The following is a 16,909-nucleotide window of genomic DNA, read 5'->3' as shown; positions in this document are numbered from 1 at the left end:
AGAACAGCCTGGTGTGAACTCACACGTCCGTCCCAGCACGAGCCTCGCGGGAGCTGCCAGGAGCACAACACACGGCGCTTCAGTCCCTTTCCCAGCAAACAAGAAGGGACTTGTGGAAGTATCGGGACCTCCCATCCCTCCTGCAGCGTCCTCACGTCCCAGGGGTTTGCTTTGGAGCCCATTCCCACCATGTGATGTGGGAATGACTGCACCCAGCACGGCGGCAGCGGAGCCCGGCCCCGCGCCGTGCCCTCCGCTCCCTGCCAAGCCCCACGGAAAAACCCTGCCCTCGAGCTCCAGCTTGGCTCAGCTCCTGCTGCCAGGCAAGGGCAAGCCAAGCATGGCCAGGGTGATGGAGAAGGGAAGGGAATGAAGGCAATTTTGGCCAAGTGCGTGCTGCCAGTGTCTGCTGGTGCCTGGAGTCCGTCACGGCCTCCCTGCTGGGGATGTCATCCTTCACAGGCAGAGCGGGAAGGACGGGAAAGCTTCCTTTTATAGCACGAGTCCCGCTGGATATCCATCACCAGCTGCTCAGAGACTCAAATATAGATCAGTCTTGAAGGTGGGAAAAGGGAGCTTTCCCTGCAGGACCTCCTGCTGCTGCCCAGCACTGATGCCATGGCAGAGGAGCGTCCTGGAGATGCAGGCACTGCCCTCGAGCACCCACAGCAAGCCCAAAACCCACCCCAATTCCCTGAAAGCGGTGCTGGTGTGGCAGAGGTTTAAAAAACCTGGACGTGCAGGAAAGTGCTGGAGGTGCTGCACGGGGCAGGAACCCTTGTGAGGTTTAGAGGGCCACAGGAAAGGTTTTCCTGGGACAACAGCCCAGGTCCTCCCACTCCACAGCAACAAAACCACGACACGCACGCCCGTCCTGATAACACAGGGAAGGAAATAAAGCTGGACTTGCTTCCATGGTTTCAAGACTGCAAAACCAGCCACTTGCCCTGGCGTCCCCAAAAAAAGCAAGGCAGAGGGATGTCTCCAGTGGGATGGTCCTTGGTGCAAGGGATGCTGCTGGAATGCCAGCACGGAGAGCGAGGCACTCCCCAAGAACAGATTCCTCCACTCCACAGAGCCAATTAAAAACCCAGAGGCGGTGTCTGCCCAAACGTCTCTTGGTGAGGCAGTGGGATCAAAGGAGACCTCAACAGGGACCATTGTGGACCTCTTGCCCAGGGGAGGGCTTGGTTCCCTGAACCCACAGACATTTTTGCCTCCACAAAGTCCTGCAGCAAGGAACTCCACGGATGGGCTGGAAGGCAATGGAAAACTCATCTCCCTCAGGAACAGGCTCTCATCTGATGTCCACTAGCCCTCGGATCAGAAGAGGCAGACTTGGTCCACTGTGCCCCTGATGTCTGCTCAATGTTCTTCCAAGGGAAAAAACACTTCCTAATCCAGGCAGGGCACTCCCAAAGGTGTCCTGGCTTTTCAACAGGGACCTGTGGATGGATGCTCCTCTGGCAGGGCAAGGAGTTTGATCCAGACAAGTCCCATGGGGACCAAAAAAACCATGAAAACCCAAAGTCACATCTACTGCTGCGGTCCCAGAGGAGTTAAACATAAAAGCCGAACTCAAGCTTTAAAACCCTTGGATGGAACAGGAATCCAGGAGAGAACCAACTTCCTGCAAGCCCTCACAGCCCCTCCAAAGTCCTTCAGAAGCCCCAGAGTTCAGCCAACAGCCAAAGCAAGACTGTTCCTAAAGGATGTTTAGGGCCAAAAGCATGGACCAAACGTCTCTCAAACCAGGGAAACTCAGATTTGAGCTGGATCAGGCAACGGCTCAAGCTCACACAGGCAGTCGGAGGTGGAGGAACAATGAAACCCAAATTTCCAAAACCACAATAAGACACTTTTAAAGAAAAAGTGGTCTTGATCCTGCCAGAATCACCAGGAAAATGCATACAGACACCATGGTCACCCAGGAGATCTCGGGCCAACACCCACAAAGAGCAGAGTAAGGGAAACCATGGAAGTCAAAAGGAGGGGAAACAATTTCCCACCTCGGTGGGTGCTGCAAGAACCATCTCATAACCACCCAAGGGGGGGCCACTCAACCCCTCCTCCCCATCTCAAATCAACTAGATCCATGGAAGCTTGAAGGCTAAAGGCACCAACTGAGAAAATCCTGGAGCAACTCGCTATCTTTCCACTCTCCAGCCGCAATCCCTGCAGCGTCTCCTTCCTCAGATAATTTGGATGCTAATTTGGCCTTCAAGAGCTGTCAAAACCCGAAGTCCCTGAGCTGCTGAGCTTCCCCCAAGAGGAGATGATGACAGAGCTTTAACTGCAGCAACACTTCAGAGCCCTGTCCCCATCACCCTTCAGCGATTCCGCCCTTGTCTGACGGAGAGGAGCTGCTGCAATGCCACGTGTTCTCCTTGTTGCTGGCTGGAAAACCAGTCCCACCAGCATGTCCAGAGAAGGGCAGGCACAAGAAACTCACTCCTGCTGCTGGCTGGACAGGCTGCCACCACAACTGGTGCAGAGAGGACAACACAAAGCTCCAGAGATGAGCTGCAGACCACCAGAGACGAGGCAGCTCCGAGCAGATCATCACACAGACAACTCCATGCAGCTCTCCCAGCCCAAGTACTCCACCAAGACTGATCTGTCTCCAGGTATCCTCAGTCAGGAGGCCCATTTTTGGGAAAAACAAGGGGTTTTGTCCCCAGCTCACTGCCTGAGCGAGCCCATGGACACCAAGCAATGACGGATGATATCTCTCTGGATTCCAAGAACTCATCTGAGCTGGGACAAAACCACTCCCTCAATTCAATGGTCTTGCACACCTTCCTGATTAGTCCAGCACTGATCTGCTGCTGGATTACAGGACACCCTCCTCTATGCTGAAAATGCTGACGGGAGCCAAAAACCTCCTTTCCTCTCTCTCTTTAGGTAGAAACAAATAAGAATCAGCACACTGCAAAGAATTCCCTCAAAACAGCAGGGTTTTTTTAAGCTCCTCTTTGGTAAACATTCCCAAAGCAGATTGCCCAGGACACCTGGGTGTGAGTGAGCAGCTTAACCCTTTGCTGGAGTTGATGGTCTTTCATAGGAAGGCAAGATGGGGGTTGGTCACATCATGGGATGCTCCATGCTTGACCCAATGCCACAAACCAGGGATTTCCATGGTAGAAAGAGGGCAAGTTTGTTGGGAGCAGATGCCTGGAGAGCAAACTCCCAGGTGATGATGCAAGTAGGAAGTGGATGTGAGGGCAGATCAGAGAATCATGGAATGGTTTGTGTTGGAAAGGACCTCAAAGCCTGTCTCATGGGCAGGGACACCTTCCACTATCCCAGGCTGCTCCAGCCTGGCCTGGGACACTGCCAGGGATCCAGGGGCAGCCACAGCTGCTCTGGGCACCCTGTGCCACAGCCTCAGCACCCTCACAGAGAACAATTTCTTAATATCTGATCGAAACCACCCCAAACAGAGCCGGGATTAGGACATGGGGCTTGATCCCACCTGCAAATCCAGCCAGCTGCAGACCCATCCCAGAAAGTGTTCCTGCTTCAATCCAGAGCATGCTTTGAACACCACCCTCACTACACAGACACAAAAGACCACGTGCCTCATTCCAGGTGGTTTTCAGCAGCACAAGTCCTCGCCTTAATTTCGCTTAGAGCTTTTCCAGCGGTGGGAATGAGTTTTCCAGGTGCAGACACCTACCCCTGCCAGCCAGGAGGGTGCCTGAGATACACCAAAACCGGCTGCTGTTTATGCAACACAAGAGCAAACACCACGCCTGCTTGTTTAATTAATCACCCCAAAATTAAAGCACATCAGACTGCACAGAGACTCTGTGCAACCTGCAAATTAACTCAACCTGGGGGTGAGGGAGGTCAGATAGCATCCAAGCAGTGGCTCCAAGCGTTTTCCACAGCATCAGGAGTGCCATGAAGGGGAAAAAAAACCCAATAAAATAACACCACCCACCTCCATCTGTCACAGCTTCAGGGTTTTGTTGTTTCGGTCTCGGAGCTGCTTCGGGGTTTTGTTGTTTCGGTCTCGCCAGGTTAAAAGCTGCTCAGCCCCATCACCGTGGGTCAGATGGCTGATAAGGAACCAATTTCATCACTTTAAGCCCCAAATGTTTATGGGAAGGCTCAGTCTGCAAGCAAAGCCACGCACTTTGAACTGCAGCTTTAGGTCAGTTTGAGAACACACGAGGTCTGTGTCGGGATTTAGGCGGCGTGAGGCGAGAGCCAAAGTCCTTTCTCTGCAGCCTCCACCGTGTGTGATGGCAAAGCTGCTGCTCTGGGCCAAGGACATAACCCTCAGCAAAAAATTTAGCCTTTTTGGGGGAAAATTCCCCTTATTTAGCAGGATGTTTGGGCACAGAAATAGTAATTTATGCAAATTTGGCAAAATCTTCGCTCAGTCTCGTTGGACAGAGCACGGCTGAATCTCCAACACACTTTTTGCAGCATTAGTCACCAGGGGAAATTAAAATGACACCTGAAAGTCATCCTAAAGCCACAGCAGGTTGTTCCCTGCTCAAGGCAGAGCTTTATTGGTTGAGTGGAGTCGTTTCTACAACTCTCTGCACTGCACTTGTAAGCACAAAACACCCTCCCACACGGGCACCACACACAGAGCATTCCCTAAAGAAGGGACAACTCCAAGCCACCACACAGGGAACATTTCCAAAGGACAAGTTATTCCCTCTCTGCTGGCTCCAAGAAGCCAGCCCCAGGCAAGGCTGGAAGGAGACAGACCTGCCCTGGCTTCTCATGCCCGACAGGAGCCTCAGAGCCTCCCCGTTGGAGCCCCAGAGCCACGTGCTCCGCTCATTCCCACTGAGATTTCACAGAACCCCGGAAGGGTTTGGGCTGGAAGGGACCTGAAAGCCTTTGCCCATCCATGGGCAAACCTTCCACTAGACCAGGTTGCTCAGCTCCCATCTGTAAGACACCACGGAGCCAAATTCTGGATTTCTGCAGCTTGAATTAGGGGTGAAGCGTTATCAGCTGTGACAAGGGGCGGTTTTGGGCCTACACACAAAGTGCCCAAATTAGAGGAAACAAGACAAAGCCACTGAGAGCCACTCAGGGGGTACAGAAGAGCCCAAAGCCTGTCCTCTGTCTCTACAAGAACACCTCTTTTCAGAGAGTAAGGACCAAACTGAGGTTAAAAAGCCCCACACGCTCAGGGACGGATTCCCTACGTCAGCAGGCCACGAACAGCACAGAACCTGCTCCGTTTCTGGATTTCTGTGGGAAAACCACCTCAACCCCACCACCAGCTCTGCTTGGAGGCTGCTTTGACAACCACAGGGATGTCTTTTAATTTTCAGACCCAAAACACGGGGCTGCAAGCAGCAGGCTCTCGGCTAGAGAAGACAAATCCATGGCACCTTCACCAACCTGCCCAGACGACACCTCCTGTTCTCAGCATCTTCCACAGCAACATCCCAGATTTTTTTCCCCCCCTGTTAGGATTGAGCTCTTCCATACCTCAGTGTTGGTCACATCCAGCAGATGTTGGTGCCAGTGATGGGACAGCTCTGTCAGGAGAAGCAGCCCTGAGGAAAAGACCTGGACCTCCAGGGGATGGGAGATGTTTTACAAGGGACTGGAGGGACAGGACAAGGGGGAATGACTTTAAACTGACAGAGATGGGATATTGGGAAGAAATTCCTCCCTGGGAGGGTGATGAGGCCCTGGCACGGGGTGCCCAGAGAGGCTGTGGCTGCCCCCGGATCCCTGGAAGTGTCCAAGGCCAGGCTGGACGGGGCTTGGAGCAACCTGGGAGAGTGGAAGGTGTCCCTGCCCTGGAATGAGATGAATTCAAGGTCCTTTCCAACGCAGACCCTTCCATGATTCCAAGCAGGACACGGCAAGAACTTTCCAGGAGCTGAGGACGCTCTCCAGCCCAACCAGCTGACGGCCACATGCAGCCTTCAGGACTTTGAGGGGTCAGGCTGGAATTAGACACGCTCTTGATGAGGAGAAAAAAAAACAACCCTCAATATCAAACCAATGCAGATGGAACTTTCTTTTTTTTAATTAAAACTTGCTTGAAGTGCCACATAAAAGAAGTGAAATCCCAGGCACAGCTGACGCATCAGGAGAGATTTATATTTAGAAGAACGACTTAAAGTACTCGATCAACAGGGGGGAAAAAAAAAATGGGAACTTTTTCAGCAGGGTCCAGAAGGAGGAAAGAAAACCAAAAGGGAAACAGATACCACCACCCATTACTCCTTAGGGCAACATCCCCTGGCATTTTAGCCTCCCAACAATCCACTTTTACAGTGAATTCAGCTTTTTTTTTTTTTGCCAGGCATGATCCTAGCAAACAACATTTACAGCAGGAACACATGATGTGTATCACAAGACAACTGGCACCAGTATTATTTTTAAATACCATCAGCTTCTGCTTTTAACAGGACAACGGGAAATGTGTTATTGCTTGAGCATAAAACAAATATACCGAGGTGATAAAAAAAAAAAAAAAGAAGCCATTCCTAAGCTTTGCAGGGTGAAGATTTAAAGAGAAATAAAGCAGAGCAACCAGAAAAATAGAATACTTCGAAATCTGCCATTCCTCCTGCTGCATTATTCATTTGGGAGCTCTCAGTCCAGAAGTCAGAGCCCTGCTTAGCCGGATATCCGATTGCTCGCTGGGCCTCATCCCAAATTTCTCCAGCATTACTCACACTTTTCTTTGTGCAGGAAGGGGGATGAGGATTTTCTGGTGAAAGGCAAAAGGGAGGCAGAAGTGTCTGCAGCACTGTGGAGCGTGGGATTTCCATGGACAGGCTCAGACCTCTGCTTCCAAACGGCTCCCATCCCCAGAAGGAGAAAGAAATCGGGGAGACGCTCGGACTCTGTGCTGCTTTGGAGCTGAGGATGAGCTGGGAGCTCTCCAGGCAGGAAGGAGCACTGGGGAAGGGATGCTCATCCCAAAGGAAGATGCTCTGCATCCCGGTGGTGCCCAGCAGCCTCACCTTCCCTGCCAGCATTCCCACTGGGAATTACCTTCTGTCCCACTTTCACGAGCTCTATTGCCTCAAAGCAGCCATAAACCAGGAATCACCTCCCCTTTCCCAAAGCAAAACACCTCCCCTTCCCTCTCCGAGGCAGGGAAGCATCTGATGCAGCATCACCACTTTTAAGGGTCATGATCCCTTAAAAATTAGGCCCAACAGCAAATATTCCCATGCCATTTATCCTGCCCGACCACAGGGCAACCTGGACACACTGATTTCTCTTCCCACCCCCAACAAAAGCCCTTCTGGAGTGATTTCAGAGCCCATTTTTGGAGACACGGGCACCATGAGTGCAGAGACCATGGTTTAACCTTCCACCACTGACGCTCCGTGCCTCAGTTTCCCCGCGGTATCCAAACCCTTCAGGACACGCGTTCCTCCCTTGTGCCTAAAGGACACATCTCCGCCTGCCTGTGCTCAGGTTCCCTGTCACAGCCAGGAAAACCAGCTTCCCTCGGGATGTCTGTAAGGCCAGGCGTTAAAACAGAGCCCAACACAAGGAGCTAAAGCCGGGATGGAACGGTCACAGTGCAGACAGGGGGTTAAACACTCACCCTTCCCAAATCCCTGCTCCAGAGCCCTGCATTCCTCTGCTCAGACACCGTGCAGGGCTTTTTCCTGCTCACTCTTTCCATGCCTGGCTGTGGTGGATGTTCTAAGAGCTCCTGTTCATGGGCACAGCAGGGCTGGGAGAGGCACCAGCTGCTCTGACCAGTCCCACCTGGAGGAGCCTCAGGGATGTCCAGTGCAAGGTGTACAATCATGGAATTCCTTGGGTTGGAAACACCTTAAAGCCCATCTCATTCCCATGGGCAGGGACACCTTCCACTGTCCCAGGCTGCTCCAAGTGCCAATGTCCAACCTGGCCTGGGACACTGCCAGGGATCCAGGGGCAGCCCCAGCTGCTCTGGGCACCCTGTGCCAGGGCCTGCCCACCCTCACGGCCAGGAATTCCTTCCCAATATCCCATCCAGCCCTGCCCTCCAAACCTGGGAGTTTAAAGCCCTTCCCCCTTGTCCTGTGACTCCATGCCCTTGTCAGGCATCTCCCACGGCAGGTCCAGGAGCAGGGATGCTCTGGAGAGCACAGCACATCCCATGGGGATTCGGATGAGTCCCCGTGTCCTCCCCGTCACCGGGCTGGAGCTGCGACCTCATTCCAGGGATCTCATCGGGCTCTGCAGGAGCCCAGATGGACCGTCTGGCTAATTGAGTTAATTAAAGCATTTTTCAGCAGCGATTAACTTTCAGGCAGCCTCTCCCTGGGGAGCAGGGGCCACAGCTCGGGAAAGACGGGAAAAATTACTTGGAAGCACCGACGGCACTGAGCTGTTCCTCTGCAGCGTTTGCTGACTCCAACAACTCGCAGTGAAAAAACCAACCCCGAGTCCCCAAAACTTCACCTGTTTTCCAGGCTGAGCAGGATGTGAAGAGCCAGGCAGAGGAGGGGAGCTGCCACACCGGTGTCCCGACCCCAGAGCATCCTTCCCAACGTTGGAATGATGAGCTGGTCAAGGCCAGTGGCTCTGTTTTGCTGACAAGGTAACTGCCACCCCCCCCAGGGACAGCAAATGTCCATGGCCCATTCCCAGAAAACCAAGGAAAACTTTTCCAAAGACCCCAGCAAAGCCTTGTTTTGCAGTCTCACTCCCCAACAAGGTTGGCTGCTGGAAAGGAGACGCTTCCTGGGAAGTTGGTATCAAAAAAAAGGCACAAAACACCCCCAAAATAACCCACCCCGGTGCTGGGGATGCCAGGTTTTCCTCCCCTTTCCCCAAAAAACCCACCTGTCCCATCCCAGCAATCATGGGATGCATCCCTGCAGAGCTACCACTCGTGGGGAGGCTGCTCCAGGAAACCTGGAGCCAACAGCATGCACAGGGAAGGAGGAGCTGGAGCTCGGGAAGACAAGCTGTGGGATGCATTCCTCCCTTCTCCTCCTCCCTTTTTGTGGAATGCATCCCCCATCTCCTGCTGTCTTTTTTGTGGGATGCACTTGGGCATCTCCTCTTTCTTTTTCTGGGATGCACCCCCATCTCCTGCTCCTTTCTCTCTTGTGGGATTTCCTCACATCTCCTCCTTTTGAGGGATACCCCCACCTCCTCATCCTTTTTCTTTTTTTTTTTTACGGGATACACTCAGCCAACTCCTCTTTTTTCCAGGAGGCACCCACGCATCCCTTTCTCCTTTTGTGGGATGCGCTTGCACATCTCTTTTTATCCAGGATCTCCCCACGCGTCCGCTCCTCCTGCTTTCTCTTTTTTTCTGGGATGCACTCACACATCTCCTCCTCCTTTTCTGCGGGATGCACTTCCCACCTCCTCCTTTTTCTGGGATGCACCCCTACCTCCTCCTCCTTTTTTTGCAGGATACACTCAAAAGCATCTCCTGCTTTTGTGGGATGTACCCACGGATCTCCTCCTCTTTTCACGATGCACTCAAGCACCTCTTCTTTTTCCCACCCCAAACCTTATCCATTGCAAGGACCAGTTGCTCCCAGGCCCATTGGGAACTATTCCCTGGGCCTCCTTACGGATCCCAACAGCTCAACCTGCCCCAAAGGCACAGCCACACGCACCCGAAAAAACCCACTGAGGGTGTTTTTGGCAAAAGAAGCACGGAGGGGACTTGGGGGAGGGAGCAGAGCCATTCCCAAGGCTGCCTTTCCATGCAGCCTTCCCAGAGCAACCCCACCCCAGGAGCCCTAATCTGATGGCAGCTTTTCTATGGAGCAGCCAGGATGGGGAGGGAGAGAGGCTGGAGAAGGGGGGGGAAAGAAAGCAAGGAAATGCCTCAGAGGTGAGGAGGTTTTTTTCTGGCCAGGGCTGCCTTGTTTTGTTCGCCTGCCTCCAGCGCGCTGCCATTTTCCGGAAGCCGGAGCGCTCACCAAAAAAAAAAATGGGAAGTTTCTCTTTGTTTAATTTTAGCCGTGGCAGCCTCTGCAGAGAGGGACCCAGCAGCCCCCCGCCCTGGGCCGCTCTGGGAACGGATGTGAGCCAAGAGGACGGAGCTGCAGCAGGGAATGAGGCAGGAATGAAGGGTTTCACATCTCCCACAGCCACACGAGCCGGGTTGAAATGCTCTCAGTCCCAGAGGTGGGTGAGACTTGGGAGACTTGGCTCTGAACTCCCTGCGTGACCACCGCATCCGTTATTCCAATTCCTGCTCCTTTTTGGCTCCCTCTCTCCACCCTTTACCTGTGGAGGTGTTTTTAGATGGATAACTTGAGCATCTTCCCCCGCCACACCAAGCAAAACGATGGATGCTGCACCCAGCCCCAGACACACCAAGAATCCAACCAAACCCACTCTGGGACTTATCCCAGAGTCACAATTTAGGGTGTAAAAGACCTTTAGGATCACTGCTTCCAGCAGCAGTGCCCATTAAAACACCTCCTGCCCCGCTCCTCTGCGCTGACCCATTGATTGTTCCATTCCCAAAAAGCCTTTTCTCCCTGTTCCTAAGGAAACAGCCGGCGGCTGTTCAAACAAGGCCACACACCACGCCAACCCTGCCCCCCAAAAACGACCTGAAACGCTTTGTAGGGATGACCTAAAGCACTTCACCCGGGCGGAGTGGCCAGGCACGGCGGGAGAAGGGCGGCAGCTGGATTTAGCCCCGGAGAGAGGGAAGCACGGAGCCGTGCCCGGAGCTCGTGCAGCACGGGATGAGCAGGGCAGCCTCCCAACCCCACACCACAGCCAGGAGTCCTTGCTGGGTCAAAATTTTCTGGAGTCAGCTAGAAAACATCTGGTTTGGCTCCGTGGCAGCGATTTCCCTCTTGGAAACGATGGGATGGTCCCCAGGGCGACCCTCCTGTGGGGCAGGAGAGGAAGCAACTCCAGAGAACACAGAGAACAGTGAGAAGGAAAGGCTTTCACAATATTATTATTATTTATAATATTAATATTATTGTTGTTATTGTTATTATTAAAGCTTTCCCCATCATTTAACGGGACGGCAAACCAGATGTGCATCACCATCCCTCCAACTTACACAAACAGCACCCAGATGATGGAAAAATCACCCAATCCCAACATGGTTTGGGTTGGAAGGGACCTCAAAGCTCATCCCATTCCACCCCATGCCATGGGCAGGGACACCTCCCACTGTCCCAGGCTGCTCCAAGCCCCAGTGTCCAGCCTGGCCTTGGGCACTGCCAGGGATCCAGGGGCAGCCCCAGCTGCTCTGGGCACCCTGTGCCAGGGCCTGCCCACCCTCCCAGGGAACAATTCCTTCCCAATATCCCATCTAAACCAACTTTCTTTCTTTTTGAAGCCATTTCACTTGGAAGAAACACAGGAGTGATTACAAAATAAGTGGCTGGGCCACCTTCCGCCTTTGTACTTTAATATTCAGAGGTTTGAGGCTACAAAGCATTTCTCCCAAACTGAAAGAAACTGGATATTGGGAAGGAATTGTCCCCTGTGAGGGTGGGCAGGCCCTGGCACAGGGTGCCCAGAGCAGCTGGGGCTGCCCCTGGATCCCTGGCAGCGTCCAAGGCCAGGTTGGACACTGGGGCTTGGAGCAGCCTGGGACAGTGGGAGGTGTCCTTGCCCACGGCAGGGGTGGAATGGGATGAGATGGGCTTTAAGGTCCCTCCAGCCCAAACCAATCTGGGATTCTGTGATGGTCCTATAAAGAGAATTTGGGATGTGACACCACTTCTCTCCAGGGCAGAGCGGGAACACCCACTTATGTAGGCAAAAGCAGGAACACTTCTTTCGCCCCAGGAGCTGGGGAGTGAGAGCACTGCTCTCCCACTGATATGCCAGCTGGGAATGGGAATGATGCCTCCCAGCACCGAAAATAACCCCTCACACAAATCCACACAGAATCGGTGGGTCAAAAATAGAAACATCCCATGGGACTGGGGGCACGGCTCAAGGGGTTCCCAATGGAGGGGCAGCAGCTTGGCCACCAAAAAAAATGGGATTAAAGCCAGGGAATGCTGCTTGTGGCGCACCAAGTGATCCCTCCCAAAAACGTGCGACGCACCCAAAATGCCACCTTCCCCAGCAGAGGGGGGAAAAAAGAGAATCCAGGGCCAGGAGGAAAGAGTTGGAAGTTTTACAGCCTGCTCTCTGATCCGTGAAAAACTGACTTCACCCTGGGAAACAACTGGACCGAGGCAGCAGAAGGGTTCCATGTGCTCCTGCACTCCCTGGCGCTGGGAGCCATCCACACACATCCCTGCCCACACTCCCACGCTTTTCCTTAGGAGCCCACGGGAGCAGAAATACACGGAAATCACTCCCAGCACCACCGGGAAAAACTGAGGCCCCCCCGGCTGCAAGGAGGACCACGGGAGGGGGGAAATGCCATAGGTATCCTGAGAAATGATCCTTCAGCGTGGTGTTAAGGGAACTGGGACATCACCTGGGCACTAAAAACCAGATCTGAGCCGCTGGGAGCGAGTCCTTCCGCCTTGCCTGGGAAGCAGAGGGACTTGTCAGGACACGCGCGTGCCAAAGCTGCAGGTCCCGCAAGAGCCTTCTCCTTTCTCCCCTTCCTAAAATCCCAGACATTATCGATGTGTGGTCACAAAGCCAGCTGGGGCTGCAAATCCTTCTGAATTTACAAAAACCCTGCAGCCCCGTAAGCACTGCCCTGGTGTCCCCACAGCTCGGTGACACCAACCCTCCAGCTCCTTTAGGGACAGGACTCAGCCCCACTGCCTCCACCAGGAGCAGCCCAGGCTTTCTCCTGCCCCTTCCCAAGTCCAAGAGGGATTTTCCCCGTGCCAGCGCCAGCGCAGCCACGTGCTCCCTGCCCCAGCCAAGGCTGGCACGGCGCTGCCGAGGTCCCTGGACAATGCCAGCCCTGTGCCCAAGGACCGGCCCATCCAGGGATTGTTTGCACGGAGGGAGCCACGGGAACCATCCCCCACTCAGCTCCGGGACACACTCCGTGCTTTTAAATCTCACCCTGCAAATTTTGGGAGCAGCTTGGAAGGGTCCTGAGCTGGTGCTGACACTGGAGATGCCTCCCCCATCCCAGAGGGCAGGGAACCCCAGCAGCACCCACACCTTGCTCTCCATGAACACCTCGCTGCAGCCACCAGGGAATCCCAGAAGGGTTTAGGTTGGAAGGACCTTAAAGCCCATCCCATCCCACCCCTGCCATGGGCAGGGACACCTCCCACGGTCCCAGGCTGCTCCAAGCCCCAATGTCCAGCCTGGCCTTGGACACTGCCAGGGATCCAGGGGCAGCCCCAGCTGCTCTGGGCACCCTGTGCCACGGCCTGCCCACCCTCCCAGGGAACAAATCCTTCCCAATATCCCATCCATCCCTGCCCTCTGGCAGTGGGAAGCCATTCTCTGTGTCCTGTCCCTCCATCCCTTGTCCCCAGTCCCTCTCCAGCTCTCCTGGAGCCCCTTTAGGCCCTGCAAGGGGCTCTGAGCTCTCCCTGGAGCCTCCTCCTCTCCAGGTGAGCACTCCCAGCTGTCCCAGTCTGGCTCTCCCAGAGGGCTCCCATTAAGATATCCCAGTTAAGAAGCAGAAATCCATTTTCCAGTGGGTTGATCCCCTCGTTTTGAAGCTGACTCATCCCTGGTCACTGGGGAAGTCAACATTTGGCTACAAAACCTTCCTGGGTGTTGCCACCCCCTCTCTGTGACAGGGACAGGACCCAGGGAACAGCTGGAGCTGTGCCAGGGCAGGGTTAGGTTGGATCTCGGGGAAAGGCTCTTCCCCCAGAGGGTGCTGGGCACTGCCCAGGCTCCCCAGGGAATGGGCACGGCCCCGAGGCTGCCAGAGCTCCAGGAGCGTTTGGGCAGCGCTGCCAGGGATGCCCAGGGTGGGATTGGTGGGGGGTCTGTGCAGGGCCAGGGATTGGACTGGATGAGCCCTGTGGGTCCCTTCCAACTCATGATATTCCATGATTCTATGAAAACCCATCCCAGCTCCTCACCAGCTCCTGGGCAGCCTGCAAAGCTCAGGTGCTTTCAGGATGAATTTTGGGCAGGAAAGAAAAGGCAGGTGCCAAACCCGAGGCCGAGAGGCTCCGAAGTGAGGTTATTTGCATTCGCTCCTGTGCCAGCCGCCGTCCGAAATCCACCCACGGAGCCAGGAGGCGACGCAACTCCCAGACCACTTGGAAATGAGAAGACTGAGGAGGATGCAAATTCCCCTGCACGTCCCGACCTCTCCAGCTGCCAGCTCCCTCCTCACACACAACCCCGGCCATGAAAACGCCTCTTGCCATATTTAAATGATTTTCCCATTAAAAAAAAAAAAACAACAAACCAAAAACAACAAAACCCCACACAGCGTCTAAACCACCTCCTTACCATCCACACAAGCTCTTGAGAGAGCAACCCCACCAGGCTAAAAGAAATATTTTAGCTTGGCAAATAGTTCTCCTCTCATTAAAAGGAGGACGTAACGAGGATGCCGAGCAGCGGCTGCAATCGCTCCACGCTGCTCTGGCTTTAGTTGATTAAAAGTAACGAAGCTGCTATTTTTGAAAAGCACATTCCCTTCCATGGCCTGGACGGGGTTATTTTGGAAATACAAATCCATGGAAAGCTGGCATCTCTGCTTGCAAAATTCCCCAGCCAGGACGGGATGCGCTCAGAGGAGGCTGCGGGTCCGTGGGATGGGGGGTCACGAGAAAAGTGGGAATTCTCTCGCTGTGAGTGACCAGGGCAGGTAAAGCTCACTGTGGGAAGAACACGGAGACCCTGGAAAGGCGAGGGAATCCTCATGGAATCGTGGGAGGTTTGGGTTGGAAAGGACCTTAAAGTTCACCTCATGGATAGGGACACCTTCCACCAGACCAGGGTTGCTCCAAGCCCCTTCCAAAACTTCCGGGGATGGGGCTTGGAGCAACCAAGCTTGTCAGGGCAAGAAAAAAGGAGGAAAGAAGGGAAAAGCAGAACAGGAGGGAAGAGCTGCCACCAGAGATGCTGTCCCCTCGGCAGGGGTCTGCTGGGAGCAAGAGCCAGGAGGAGACGCGACCGTTCCGAGGATCCCAGAATTACTCGGGTTGGAAAAGCTCTCTGAAGTCATCAAATCCAAGCATTAACCCAAGTGCCAAACCCACCTCTAACCCCTGTCCCCGTCCCAGGAATTTTTTGCTTTAAGGCAAATCTAAGCATCCCGCTGCTGCAGTCAGGCACGAGGAAATCAAGGATGAATCCTTATTCCAGAGTCTCGGCATCCAGACACAGCTGTCAACACAACACACCCCCCTCTCTCGTCTCCTGCCCGAGCTGCTGCTCCGTTCAGCATAACTCAATTATCAACTTGTAATGTATATATTAATTAACAGCCAAAACTTAATCATTGCAAATCTCAGGGAAGGACAGGCTCGGGGAGGGGGAAGGCAGTGATGGGCATTCCAGAGCAGGGATGCTTCGCTAGGAATTTGCATCCGCCTGATCCCACATCCCACAGCTCCTCTGGGTTTTGGGGGCTCCGATGCAACGTGGTTTAATTTGGGCGGAGGCACAAAATGACTCACGGTCACTGCTGTCCCCTCCTCGCTACCAAAGTTATGCTGAGCCTAAGTAACTCCTGAACAGCCAGGGATCCCAAAAAATGGGTATTCCTGGGAGCCCGAGGCAACCCGCACAACACCGTCCCGGGAGCAACAGCTGGAAAACCCAGCCCTGCGCAGCATCCCTCGCTTCCACAGCATCGCCCGCGGGCAGCCAGCAAGGAGCAACGGGGTCAGCCACCCCTCGGCGAGCCGCAGCTGGGAAAACCCTCCCGGAAAATGAATGCCAGGCACAGCCGCTGGAACGCTGCTCAAAACAGCCGCGAACTCCCCGCAGCGCCCCAGAAGAGGAGCCACGCCGGTCCCTGCGCAGGACACCGAGAAGCGCCCGGTGACACCGGCAGGCTGACAGCGCTGCGAGCCGGGGCCCATGGTCCCCATCCCCGGGTGGCAGCGCCAGCGGGGGACCCGGGGGACGCGGGGCAGGTGCGCACCCGCACGGAGGGCACCGCACAGCCCCGGGAACGGGGACACGGAGCCACGCGTGACACGGTCACGTCCGCACCCTCACACAGCGGGGACAGCGGGCAGGGACACGGACACCGAGGACAAGGCAGAGTCACGCACACGGGGGACGCACTAACACGCACACACGGGGGACATGCGACACGCACAGCCACACGCGACACCCAGCCTGGCGCACGCAGAGGACACACGGCACAGCCACACTGACTGGCACACACACACACACACACACACACGCGGGACACTTACGCGGAGCCCCACGCACACAAACACCCACCCTCACCCTCTCCCCAGCCGCCTCCCCGCGCTCCGCCGCTGCCCCAGCCCCGACCCCCCACCACCGCCCGCCCACCCGGCGCCGCCGCTCCAAACTTTTCCCCGGCGGCCCCGGGAGCCCGCGGGGAGCCGCTGCCGTCCTCGGTAGCCCCGGGGTTCGCCCGCTCCCGCCTCTCACCTGCGCCCGCTCCAGCACCGGGAGCACCGGGAGCACCGGGACCCAGCCCCGCTGCGCTCCCGCGCGCGCCTCCGCCGGCACGGGCCGCGCGCGCCCGCCCGCGCTGACGTCACCGAGGGGCGTGGCCCGGGGGGCGTGGCCCAGCGGAGGGGCGGGAGCGGGGGGTGCGGGGAGGGGAAGGGCCGGGAAGGGAAGGGAGGGGGAAGGGAAGGGAGGGGAGGGGGAGATGGTGGTGTGAAACACGTGTGGAAGGGTGGGAGTGTGCTCGTGCAAGGGGCACCAAGCGGGCGTGCACCGGGGGAAGCTGCGCACAGCGAATGTGCGCGGAATGGGTGTCCTTGTGCAAAATACCGCGGGCGGAACGAGCCTTCTGCACCAAGGCACGGTGGTTGCGCGAAATAGATTGTCACGGAGCGGTGTCCTTGTGCAAAACATGGGAGGGGGTGTGGCTGTGCCCGTGCAAGGGGCAGTGCTTGTGAAAATC

At 55.3% G+C, this 16,909-nt stretch overlaps 1 protein-coding gene across 2 annotated transcripts in view; it reads right to left on the bottom strand.

Moving 5' to 3' along the window:
* The window catches only part of SH3BP4 (SH3 domain binding protein 4), a 32,786-nt gene extending 16,272 nt beyond the window's left edge, over positions 1–16,514 (bottom strand). For both annotated transcript variants that reach the window (XM_039555174.1, XM_039555175.1), the window contains exon 1: positions 16,426–16,514. The gene's annotated coding sequence lies outside the window, so the exon portion shown is untranslated. The remainder of the gene's footprint in view (positions 1–16,425) is intronic.
* Between the last annotated feature and the right edge of the window lie 395 nt (positions 16,515–16,909).

Source organism: Corvus cornix, chromosome 7, assembly GCF_000738735.6.
Source record: "Corvus cornix cornix isolate S_Up_H32 chromosome 7, ASM73873v5, whole genome shotgun sequence".
Taxonomy (NCBI): domain Eukaryota; kingdom Metazoa; phylum Chordata; class Aves; order Passeriformes; family Corvidae; genus Corvus; species Corvus cornix.
The sequence above is the reverse complement of the archived record's forward strand: the minus strand, read 5'-3'. Positions and strand labels throughout refer to the sequence as shown.